Raw genomic sequence first — 12854 nt, forward strand, 5'->3', positions numbered from 1 at the left:
TTGTGTCTCTCTATTAGTGTTACTCGATCTTAGTGCTGCATTTGACACCATTGACCACAACATTCTTTTAAATAGACTCGAAAATTATGTTGGCATTAGTGGAATTGCATTATCATGGTTTAAATCATACTTATCTGACCGTTATCAGTTTGTAGCAGTAAATGAAGAGATGTCTCATCGATCACAAGTTCAGTATGGCGTACCACAAGGCTCAGTACTAGGACCGCTGCTGTTCACTCTGTACATGCTACCATTAGGAGATATCATTAGGAAGCATGGCATTAGTTTTCACTGTTATGCTGATAATACGCAGCTCTATATTTCTTCAAAACCTAACAAAAACTACAAATTCACTAAATTAACAGAATGCATAGCTGATATAAAAAGCTGGATGACTAGTAATTTCCTTCTACTAAATTCTGAAAAAACAGAGATTCTAATTATTGGACAAAAAACATAGACCTAGAATACCTAGAAAACCTAGAATACTGTCTAACACTTGATGGCTGCTCTGTTAAGTCTTCGTCGTCGGTTAGGAACCTTTGATACCATTCTTTCATTTGAAATACACGTGTCTAGTATCTGTAAAACCACATTCTTCCATCTTAAAAATATATCTAAATTACGTCATATGCTCTCAATGAAAAATGCAGAACAATTAGTTCATGCGTTCATGACATCAAGACTAGATTATTGTAATGCTCTACTGGGTGGTTGCCCTGCACGCTTAATAAACAAACTACAGCTGGTCCAAAACGCAGCAGCTCGAGTTCTTACCAGAACCAGGAAGTATGACCATATTAGCCCGGTTCTGTCAACACTGCACTGGCTGCCTATTAAACATCGCATTATAGTCCTTCGCGTCTATTGCAATCTCAAAATTCCGGGCAGTTAATAATACCTAGAATATCAAAATCGACTGCTGGCGGTAGATCCTTCTCCTATTTAGCGCCAAAACTCTGGAACAGTCTTCCTAACATTGTCCGGCAAGCAGACACACCCTGTCAGTTAAAACCTAGACTAAAAACACATCTCTTTGTCCTAGCATACACAACACATTATAGACTTCTATAATTCAATGTTAGGCTGCATAGATTAGGTCAGCTGGAACCGGGAACACTTCCCATAAATCCTGATGTACTCGTTACATCATAAGAAGAATGGCATCTACGCTAATTTTAGTGTCTTTGTTTATCCCGAGGTTTTCCTGCAGCCTGCCGGATCCAGGCCGTATCCAGATCTGACGAAGGACCTTCGCCTGGACCCGATGTCATAGCGGGGTGTTAAAGTGCCAGCTAGTTTCTCCTTATGGAGGATCCCTTTACCACTCTACAGATAAAGCGTTGTCGGGAAATTCGTTTCGCGTATCTACCCCGAAGTGACAAAATAAAATAAAATTCTGTATCAAAATTTATAAGGAAACACCAGTACTTTGTTTAGGCTTGGTTTGTAGGGAATTACAAACCTGCGCACATATATTCAAACGCACATAACTATAGAACCCATTCTTAATGCCCATGTGAACGCCATCAGCGTTTCTCACAGGTTCGCGTTTAAAGTCTGTGTAGAGGGAATGGTGTCGTCTTAGCGGCCCCTAATTTAATAACAAATGATCGTTGCGACGGAAGCGAATCAATCAAAACTAACTTTAGCTGTAAAATAACTTTATTAAAGAACCGCTATAAAGCCAAAACAATCTCTGTTACCTTAAATTATACGTTTATCTCTGTAAAGCTGCTTTGAAACTATCTACATTGTTAAAAGCGCTATATAAATGAAGATGACTTGACTTGACTTGACTGACTTACAGAATTAGTAAATTACAGGCCGATCTCGAATCTGCCTTTTCTGTCAAAGATACTAGAAAAGGCAGTATCTTCACAACTGTGTTCCTTTTTAGAAAGAAATTATATCTGCGAGGATTTCCAGTCAGGATTTAGACCGTACCATAGTACTGAGACAGCTCTCATTAGAGTCACAAATGATTTGCTCTTATCACCCGATCGTGGTTGTGTCTCTCTATTAGTGTTACTCGATCTTAGTGCTGCATTTGACACCATTGACCACAACATTCTTTTAAATAGACTCGAAAATTATGTTGGCATTAGTGGAATTGCATTAGCATGGTTTAAATCATACTTATCTGACCGTTATCAGTTTGTAGCAGTAAATGAAGAGATGTCTCATCGATCGCAAGTTCAGTATGGTGTACCACAAGGCTCAGTACTAGGACCGCTGCTGTTCACTCTGTACATGCTACCATTAGGAGATATCATTAGGAAACATGGCATTAGCTTTCACTGTTATGCTGATGATACTCAGCTCTATATTTCTTCAAAACCTAACGAAACTTATCAATTCACAAAATTAACGGAATGCATAGCTGATATAAAAAACTGGATGACTAGTAATTTCCTACTTCTAAATTCTGAAAAAACAGAGTTTCTAATTATTGGACAAAAAACTTCCTCACGTAATAACCTAGAATACTGTCTAACACTTGATGGCTGCTCTGTTAAATCTGAACCTCGTCTGAAAGGCAAAGGGGGAGGTGTCGCTGTAATTTATAGTAATATTTTCAAAATCACTAAGAAATCTAGTTTTAAATATACTTCTTTTGAAGTGTTGGTGCTTAATGTAAAAATATATAGTGTTATATCACGTATATATATCACGTTTGAGATTTGTGCTGGCTACTGTATACAGGCCACCAGGGCACCATGCAGACTTTATTAAAGAATTTGATGACTTTCTATCAGAGTTAGTACTGGCTGCAGATAAAGTACTAATTGTTGGTGATTTTAATATACATGTAGATAATGAAAAAGATGCATTGGGATTGGCATTTAAAGACATTGTAAACTCTACTGGAGTTAGACAACACGTGTCAGGACCTACTCATCGTCGTAATCATACTCTAGATCTAATATTATCACATGGAATCAATGTTGATGCTGTTGAAATTCTGCAGCAGAGCGATGACATCTCAGATCATTATCTAGTCTTGTGTAAACTTAATTTAGCCAAGGCTGAAAAGCCGACTCCGTGTTTCAAATATGTTAGACCTATCACTTCTGCCACTAAAGATTGCTTTATTAATAATCTCCCTGATCAGTTTCATCATCTCAGCATCCCAGATAGCTTAGAAGAACTAGATATTGCGACAGAAACTCTTAACTCTCGCTTTTCCAGCACTTTAGACACAGTTGCTCCGTTGCTTTTTAGATTAAAGAAAATAGTCCAACGCCGTGGTACAACGAGCACACTCGGCCCTTAAGAGAGCAGCCAGAGAGATGGAGCGCAACTGGAAGAAAACAAAACTAGAGGTATTTCGCATTTCATGGAAAGAGAGCTCGATTGCATACAGAGAGGCTTTAAAAGCTGCTAGATCTGCTTATTTGTCAACCCTATTAGAAGAAAATAAACAAAACCCTAGGTATTTATTTGAAACAGTGGCTAAACTAACGAAAAAGAAAGCTTCAAGCCCAGAAGTTTCCAAGCAACACAGCAGTAATGACTTTATGAACTTCTTCACTTATAAGATTGATAATATCAGGGACAAAATTATAACTATGCAACCGTCTACTACAGTATCGCATCAGGCAGTGCATTGTAGTCTCCCGGAGGAAAAATTTGATTCGTTCGTTGCTATAGGAGAGGAAGAATTTACTAAACTCATTAAATCATCTAAACCGACAACATGTATGTTAGACCCTATACCGACTAAACTACTGAAAGAGATGCTTCCAGAGGTCATAGATCCTCTTCTTAATATCATTAATGCATCTTTGTCTCTAGGATATGTACCAAAAACCTTCAAGCTGGCTATGATTAAACCGCTTGTTAAAAAAACGCAACTTGATCCTACAGAATTAGTCAATTACAGGCCGATCTTGAATCTACCTTTTCTGTCTAAGATACTAGAAAAGGCGGTATCCTCACAACTGTGTTCCTTTCTTGAAAGAAATGATATCTGTGAGGATTTCCAGTCAGGATTTAGACCGTACCATAGTACTGAGACTGCTCTCGTTAGAGTTACAAATGATTTGCTCTTATCACCCGATCGTGGTTGTATCTCTCTATTAGTGTTACTCGATCTTAGTGCTGCATTTGACACCATTGACCACAACATTCTTTTAAATAGACTCGAAAATTATGTTGGCATTAGTGGAATTGCATTAGCATGGTTTAAATCATACTTATCTGACCGTTATCAGTTTGTAGCAGTAAATGAAGAGATGTCTCATCGATCACAAGTTCAGTATGGCGTACCACAAGGCTCAGTACTAGGACCGCTGCTGTTCACTCTGTACATGCTACCATTAGGAGATATCATTAGGAAACATGGCATTAGCTTTCACTGTTATGCTGACGATACTCAGCTGTATATTTCTTCACGCCCCGACGAAAACTACCAATTCACAAAATTAACGGAATGCATAGCTGATATAAAAAAAACTGGATGACTAGTAATTTCCAACTACTTAATTCTGAAAAAACAGAGATTCTAATTATTGGACAAAAAACTTCCTCACGTAATAATCTAGAATACTGTCTAACACTTGATGGCTGCTCTGTTAAATCTGAACCTCGTCTGAAAGGCAAAGGGGGAGGTGTCGCTGTAATTGATAGTAATATTTTCAAAATCACTAAGAAATCTAGTTTTAAATATACTTCTTTTGAAGTGTTGGTGCTTAATGTAAAAATATATAGTGTAAATGACAAATCACGTTTGAGATTTGTGCTGGCTACTGTATACAGGCCACCAGGGCACCATGTAGACTTTATCAAAGAATTTGCTGACTTTCTATCAGAGTTAGTACTGGCTGCTGATAAAGTACTAATTGTTGGTGATTTTAATATACATGTAGATAACGAAAAAGACGCATTGGGATTGGCATTTAAAGACATTCTGAACTCTACTGGAGTTAGACAACACGTGTCAGGACCTACTCATCGTCGTAATCATACTCTAGATCTAATATTATCACATGGAATCAATGTTGATGCCGTTGAAATTCTGCAGCAGAGCGATGACATCTCAGATCATTATTTAGTCTTGTGTAAACTTCATTTAGCCAAGGCTGAAAAGCCGACTCCGTGTTATAAATATGTTAGACCTATCACTTCTGCTACTAAAGATTGCTTTATCAATAATCTTCCTAATCAGTTTCATCATCTCAGCATCCCGGATAGCTTAGAAGAACTTGATATTGCGACAGAAACTCTTAACTCTCGCTTTTCCAGCACTTTAGACACAGTTGCTCCGTTGCGCTTAAAGAAGATTAGAGAAAATAGTCCAACGGCGTGGTACAACGAGCACACTCGGGCCCTTAAGAGAGCAGCCAGAAAAATGGAGCTAAAGAAAACAAAACTAGAGGTATTTCACATTTCATGGAAAGAGAGCTCGATTGCATACAGAGAGGCTTTAAAAGCTGCAAGATCTGCTTATTTTTCAACCCTATTAGAAGAAAATAAACAAAACCCTAGGTATTTATTTGAAACAGTGGCTAAACTAACGAAAAAGAAAGCTTCAAGCCCAGAAGTTTCCAAGCAGCACAGCAGTAATGACTTTATGAACTTCTTCACTTATAAGATTGATAATATCAGGGACAAAATTATAACTATGCAACCGTCTACTACAGTATCGCATCAGGCAGTGCATTGTAGTCTCCCTGAGGAAAAATTTGATTCATTCGTTGCTATAGAAGAGGAAGAATTCGCTAAACTCGTTAAATCATCTAAACCGACAACATGTATGTTAGACCCTATACCGACTAAGCTACTGAAAGAGATGCTTCCAGAGGCCACAGATCCTCTTCTTAATATCATTAATTCGTCTTTGTCTCTAGGATACGTACCAAAAACCTTCAAGCTGGCTATGATTAAACCGCTTGTTAAAAAAACACAACTTGATCCTACAGAATTAGTCAATTACAGGCCGATCTCGAATCTACCTTTTCTGTCTAAGATACTAGAAAAGGCAGTATCTTCACAACTATGTTCCTTTTTAGAAAGAAATGATATCTGTGAGGATTTCCAGTCAGGATTTAGACCGTACCATAGTACTGAGAACAGCTCTCATTAGAGTCACAAATGATCTGCTCTTATCATCCGATCATGATTGTATCTCTCTATTAGTGTTACTCGATCTTAGTGCTCCATTTGACACCAATAGACTCGAAAATTATGTTGGCATTAGTGGAATTGCATTAGCATGGTTTAGATCATACTTATCTGACCGTTATCAGTTTGTAGCAGTAAATGAAGAGATGTCTCATCGATCACAAGTTCAGTATGGCGTACCACAAGGCTCAGTACTAGGACCGCTGCTGTTCACTCTGTACATGCTACCATTAGGAGATATCATTAGGAAGCATGGCATTAGCTTTCACTGTTATGCTGACGATACTCAGCTGTATATTTCTTCACGCCCCGACGAAAACTACCAATTCACTAAATTAACGAAATGCATAGCTGATATAAAAAAACTGGATGACTAGTAATTTCCAACTACTTAATTCTGAAAAAACAGAGATTCTAGTTATTGGACAAAAAACTTCCTCACGTAATAACCTAGAATACTGTCTAACACTTGATGGCTGCTCTGTCAAGTCTGAACCTCGTCTGAAAGGCAAAGGGGGAGGTGTCGCTGTAATTTATAGTAATATTTTCAAAACCACTAAGAAATCTAGTTTTAAATATACTTCTTTTGAAGTGTTGGTGCTTAATGTAAAAATATATAGTGTAAATGACAAATCACGTTTGAGATTTGTGCTGGCTACTGTATACAGGCCACCAGGGCACCATGCAGACTTAATCAAAGAATTTGCTGACTTTCTATCAGAGTTAGTACTGGCTGCTGATAAAGTACTAATTGTTGGTGATTTTAATATACATGTAGATAATGAAAAAGATGCATTGGGATTGGCATTTAAAGACATTCTGAACTCTACTGGAGTTAGACAACACGTGTCAGGACCTACTCATCGTCGTAATCATACTCTAGATCTAATATTATCACATGGAATAGATGTTGATGCCGTTGAAATTCTGCAGCAGAGCGATGACATCTCAGATCATTATTTAGTCTCGCGTAAACTTCATTTAGCCAAGGCTGAAAAGCCGACTCCGTGTTATAAATATGTTAGACCTATCACTTCTGCCACTAAAGATTGCTTTATTAATAATCTTCCTAATCAGTTTCATCATCTCAGCATCCCGGATAGCTTAGAAGAACTAGATATTGCGACAGAAACTTTTAACTCTCTCTTTTCCAGCACTTTAGACACAGTTGCTCCGTTGCGCTTAAAGAAGATTAAAGAAAATAGTCCAACGCCGTGGTACAACGAGCACACTCGGGCCCTTAAGAGAGCAGCCAGAGAGATGGAGCGCAACTGGAAGAAAACAAAACTAGAGGTATTTCGCATTTCATGGAAGGAGAGCTTGATTGCTTACAGAGAGGCTTTAAAAGCTGCTAGATCTGCTTATTTTTCAACCCTATTAGAAGAAAATAAACAAAACCCTAGGTATTTATTTGAAACAGTGGCTAAACTAATGAAAAAGAAAGCTTCAAGCCCAGAAGTTTCCAAGCAACACAGCAGTAATGACTTTATGAACTACTTCAATTATAAGATTGATAATATCAGGGACAAAATTATAACTATGCAACCGTCTACTACAGTATCGCATCAGGCAGTGCATTGTAGTCTCCCTGAGGAAAAATTTGATTCATTCGTTGCTATAGAAGAGGAAGAATTTATTAAATCATCTAAATCTACAACATGTATGTTAGACCCTATACCGACTAAGCTACTGAAAGAAATACTTCCAGAGGTCATAGATCCTCTTCTTAATATCATTAATTCGTCTTTGTCTCTAGGATACGTACCAAAAAACCTTTAAGCTGGCTATGATTAAACCGCTTGTTAAAAAAAGTTTAAAGTAACAGAGATTGTTTTGGCTTCACAGCAGCGCTAGAATAAAGTTATTTTCCAGCTAAAGTTAATTTGATTGATTCACTCCGGTCGTAACGATCATTAGTTATTAACTTAGGGGCCACTAACACGACACCGTTTTAACAGTAAACTCTACACAGACTTTAAACGCGAAACCTGTGAGAACGCTGATGGCGTGCACATGCGTATTACGAGTTCAGTCTATCGGTATGCGCATTTGAATATATGTGCGCAGGTTTGTAATTCCCTACAAACCAAGCCTTAGACTACTTGTCTGGCCTTAATATTTTTGATACAGAATTGTATCACTTGGGGGTAGTGATACAATTTACGCAAAACCGAATTTTAGACCGTACCATAGTACTGAGACAGCTCTCGTTAGAGTCACAAATGATTTGCTCTTATCATCTGATCGTGGTTGTATCTCGCTATTAGTGCTGCATTTGACACCATTGACCTCAACATTCTTTTAAATAGACTCGAAAATTATGTTGGCATTAGTGGAATTGCATTATCATGGTTTAAATCATACTTATCTGACCGTTATCAGTTTGTAGCAGTAAATGAAGAGATGTCTCATCGATCACAAGTTCAGTATGGTGTACCACAAGGCTCAGTACTAGGACCGCTGCTGTTCACTCTGTACATGCTACCATTAGGAGATATCATTAGGAAGCATGGCATTAGCTTTCACTGTTATGCTGATGATACTCAGCTCTATATTTCTTCACAACCTGCAAACCTGTTCTGTCCTGAGACCTTCAGCGAACCACCAAGGACGAGAGCAGAGGGCGTTTCCTACAAATTATATTTTTACATATATTGTTTAATGCTGTTATGAAAATCAGTTTTTAAAGATATTCTGATATTCAGTTTTTCTGATTGGTTATTAGCAATTATTACTGGTGCTCAATTATTGATAATGGTTCTTATTATTATCAGTGTTAAAATAGTGTTTTTTAGGATTCTTTGATGAACAGAATGTTTTTGAAATGTGAATCTTCTGAAAATGTGATAAATGTGTTTGTCATTGTTTATCTTTGCTCATTAAAATGGTCACTTCCCCTAAACTTCTGTATGATAGTTCATCAGTTTCCACTGCACAACTGTTTTCAACACTGATAATAATCAGAGAGGTTTATTGAGCAGCGAATCAGCAGATTAGAATGATTTCTGAAGGATCATGTGACACTGAAAATCCAGCTTTGCAAAATAGAAAACAGTTCTTATAAATAATATCATAATATTACTGTTTTACTGCATTTTTGGATCAAGTCAATGAACAGACTTTCAAAAACATTACAAAATATGAATTACTCCAAGCTTTTGACGGATATAATGTTCAGAACAGGACAGAAGAGGTCCATCTATATGCTAAAACATGACTTCACATGTACCTGAGAGCAGATCCTCCATCAGCGGCGGGTCAGCAGAGGAGCGTGTGGAGAACCGTCCTCAAGGTCTTCAGCACCACCTGACCTGGTGCGGGACACAAACCTCACACATTAGCATTAAAAATATATGTGTTTTATACATACCTCAAGCAGATCTCTCCTCACGGCTCGTCAGCACGTCTTCTCCGGGCGGCGTCAGCGGTTAGCGAAGCCAAAGCCGGGTAACAGTATGGCCAAAATTTGTTTTGTTTACAGTGTTCACCGCGGTAAACGTGCGCTGAAGTCGTGTTTGTCCTCGTACATCGTGAACATCTGTAGCGGCTGCGTTTTAAGGGAATTGTCTAGGGGATGTGCGTGTGCTGTCTGGGTGTAGTGATGAGCGGGTGCAGTTTACTGTGGTTTCTCAGTGGGGCTCCACTTGCTGGGGTTGTAGGGCTCCAGGTCGTTGAGTTTGTGCCGGTGGTCCGTGTCCCAGGAGAACTTGAAGCCACAGGCGGGCTTTTGGGCCGTGGAGAAGGGCCTCAGCGAGTTCTGCGAGTTCAGGTCGTCCAGGGGCCTCAGGGGGTTCAGGGGCCTCTGGGGGTTCAGGGGCCTCTGGGGGTTCAGGGGCCATTGGGGTCTCTGGAGGTTCAGGGGCCTCTGGGGGTTCAGGGGGGTCAAGGGGCTTTGGGGGTTCAGGGGTTTCGGGGGCCTCTGGGGGTTCAGGGGCCTCTGGGGGTTCAGGGGCCTCTGGGGGTTCAGGTTCCCACTGCTGATTGGAGCTCGGGGTCCGACTTGCTCCAGGGATTTGATCATGAGGAGCATCTCCCGCATCTCCACCAGAGCCTGAACACATGAGGGATTATTAACATGGTTTGAGATTAACTTTTTCACTCACCGGCATATTTAGCTACTACATTTTTTTAAATTACCAACTATTCAGAACTTCTACAAGCCAAAAAAAGAAGAAGAAAAAGAAAATAAATAAACCAGATTAACTATGTAACATCTTATTTTATATATATATATATATATATATATATATATATATATATATATATATATATATGAAGAGTTCAGATGCAAAAGCCTCGAAGTAATTTTCTACTAAAATGATCATTTTTATCAAGCTTGTATGTTTATGTTCAGTTATTTCACTTTAATGCCAATGAAAATTACCTATTATTTGTCATTAAAGTATATACATATATAACATTTGGATTTCATACATTCATTTTTTATTCAAACACAATCCTGTCATCCAGCATTTCCTCGTTCCTCTTTCATCCTCATAAATGTGTTTAAGGTGGACAGATAAATAAAGGACAAAGAACCTCAAAAATATGATGTTGTTTCTGTTCACCAAATGTGTTTTAATCTTCGCTGTTGCTTCAGTGTAAAGGAACAAGCGCTGTTATTAGTTGTGTAGTGACTTGTGTGTTCAAGTGAGCAGATATGAGCAGATTCTGAGCAATACACTGTATTTAATATATCATAAAATCTGCTAAATCTGCACAGATTTGTTTTACACGAACTTCCCCAGCAAAGTGAGTAAACATGATAACTAATACGCCAAATTGGCTCGTGATTTGACAGTGTTTCCCGCCACAGTTCAATTCAAAACCTGGTTATTAACGCACAGTATTATCAGAGTGACTGGTGTGTGTTACCTGAGTGTCTTTTTGTCGTTTGCCCGTGTGTGTGTCCATGATCTCCGCTTCAATGTCTTCAGTGTGTGTGAGTGAGTCTGAGCGAGTGTGTGTTTCTGCAGTCCAGTGTCAGTTACTATGACGTCATCATCACAGCGTCAGTCCTTATGGCGTCACAACCTCTCAGAGACATTCTAGAATCGTCTTCGCTATGCCGCGGAAATTACCATTTAAATAAGTAAACAAATTGGCTATAAAACCTTGTTATATTCATATACATATATACAGACTTCCTGGTATTCACTGCCACTTTTAAACATTAATGTAAAAGCTCGATGAATGAATTTAACGAAGTAAACCGCTAATATTTCAGAAGTTGTGAATACATTGAGGATTCTCACCCGAACTCGACGCCATTTTAACAGCAAAACCTCAAATCAAAGAGAGCTGAGCTGGTCACACAGAAGGCGGGAAAACTGAGGGATTGTATAGGCTATTTGAGTGAAGTAAGAATAAAACTTAGTTCTGAGTAATATGTATTTGTCACAAAAGTGTTTTTTAAACACGAGCAGATGTCTAAAGCATATTCACAAGAATTAAAGATGTTATGAAAACGTCAAACTATCAAGAAATCAGAACCATAAATCAATTTGAAAACCAGAATTCCCTTCATGTTTTTAGCATAGACTAAAAAAGGTTTTTAGTCAAATACTGCCACGTGCTGGAGAAGTTGTGTAACGTAGAAAACTGCACATGCATAATCTAATTATCCTAAAAAAACAAAAACATTTTAACATTAATATAAAATACATACTCCGTGACTGATGCGATCTCTGTCATAGAATATACCGAAATATATCATTAATGCACCTCCCTTTCTAATCACACCTTCCCTTTTAAGCAAACCATTTTATTGAATTTAAATGTGCTTTATAAATAAATAAAAAATACTTACTGCATGATTTGTATTAAGTACATTTCTGTAATACAGATTGCTGGTAATGATGCATTGTGATGCATAGAAAACATGCATTTGAAACGATATTACAGTGAAAAGCGCTATACAAATAAATATGAATAGAATTTGAGACTGCAGTGGAGAGTGAAGATTGTTAGTGTTTCTAACGTACATATGATACTTTCTTAAACAGGGTGCAAAATAAGATATAAAACTCTTAATAAAGGATTTATATATATATATATATATATATATATATATATATATATATATATATACACACACTTCTTGGTTTGTCACTTTAAATGAGCTCTTGCTATAATGCATTTTACAGGTTGTTTAACAGTGATTTAATGTTTAATGCATGTGTAAGTGATCAGTTTTGATTACTGTATCCTCACTAACTCTAATCTATGAGTTCAGGAGAATAAATAATCCAGTCCAGCTGAGATCACCACAGTAAAACACGGTAAATACAGTTAATATCTGATAATATGTTGTTAATAATATGTTGATGAATAGAAAGTTCAAAAGAACAGCATTTATCTGAAATAGAAAGCTTTTGTAATATTATACACTACTGTTCAAAAGTGTGTGTGTGTGTGGGGGGGGGGGGTAATAAATTAATACTTTTATTCAGCAAGGATGAATTAAATTGATCAAAAGTGACAGTAAAAACATTCATAATGTTACAAAAGATTCTATTTCAAATTAAATGCTGTTCTTTTGATCTTTCTATTCATCAAAGAATCCTGAATAATATCATGCATCAGTTTCCACAAATATATGAACAACACTGATAATAATAATGAATGTTTCTTGATCATCAAATCATCATATTAGAGTGATTTCTGAAGGATCATGTGACACTGAAGACTGGAGTAATGATGCTGAACATTCAGCTTTGATCACAGGA

The sequence above is a fragment of the Squalius cephalus genome, assembly GCF_949319135.1.
Source record: "Squalius cephalus genome assembly, chromosome: 13".
Lineage (NCBI taxonomy): Eukaryota > Metazoa > Chordata > Actinopteri > Cypriniformes > Leuciscidae > Squalius > Squalius cephalus.